The sequence below is a fragment of the Tupaia chinensis genome, unplaced genomic scaffold (genome assembly GCF_000334495.1).
Source record: "Tupaia chinensis unplaced genomic scaffold, TupChi_1.0 Scaffold000539_1, whole genome shotgun sequence".
Taxonomy (NCBI): domain Eukaryota; kingdom Metazoa; phylum Chordata; class Mammalia; order Scandentia; family Tupaiidae; genus Tupaia; species Tupaia belangeri.
In genome coordinates this window covers 1,967,641-1,968,230 of record NW_006160052.1, presented here as the reverse complement: position 1 = coordinate 1,968,230, position 590 = coordinate 1,967,641, and the positions used below count along the sequence as shown (strand labels likewise).

Below are 590 nucleotides of genomic sequence, written 5' to 3'. Positions count from 1 at the left end.
GAGGGGCGGGGCAGGTGTGAGGGGCCGGGCCCTGGGGGGTGGCCAGGGCCGGGCTGGGTGGACACGGTCTCTTCCCAGGGAGGAGTTTCAACACGAGTGGAGCCACTGACAGGCTCTAAGGGAGCGCGAAGCTGTTCTGGAGCAGGGTGGCCAGGGTCCCCACGGAGGAGGGGTGGGCCGAGGGTGTCCCGCCGTGTACTAAGGACAGGTGCCCGAGTCTGGAGTCCTGGGAACAGCTCGGAGATGGGACTCGGTTTCAGGAAAGCCCCCAGGGCCTTCACCTGGCATGTGGCCGGGAGGTGGGGAAATCCCTGGGGCATCTGGGGGTGAAGGTGAGGTCCGGGGGCCACGGGCAGAGGGAGAGGAGGCGGGAGTGCGTGGCATCTCAGAAGCATGGCAAGCTGGAGGCGAGCTCCGGGTGGTGCGCCTCATATGACGGAGCTGGGCCCTGCTGTGGCTCAGCGCGAGGACCACAAACCTCCAAAGCCACCGACGGGCTGGCAGTGCTCAGGCCATGCCACGAGGCCCCTGCTCTGGGCCCCTGCTCTCAGCCCCTGCCCTCACTGCCCTCACCGCCCCTGCCCTCACCA

At 68.5% G+C, this 590-nt stretch overlaps 1 protein-coding gene across 1 annotated transcript in view; it reads left to right on the top strand.

Annotated features, from left to right (window-relative positions):
- The window catches only part of SLIT1 (slit guidance ligand 1), a 227,696-nt gene that overhangs the window by 179,461 nt on the left and 47,645 nt on the right, over positions 1–590 (top strand). The gene's annotated exons all lie outside the window — the stretch shown is intronic.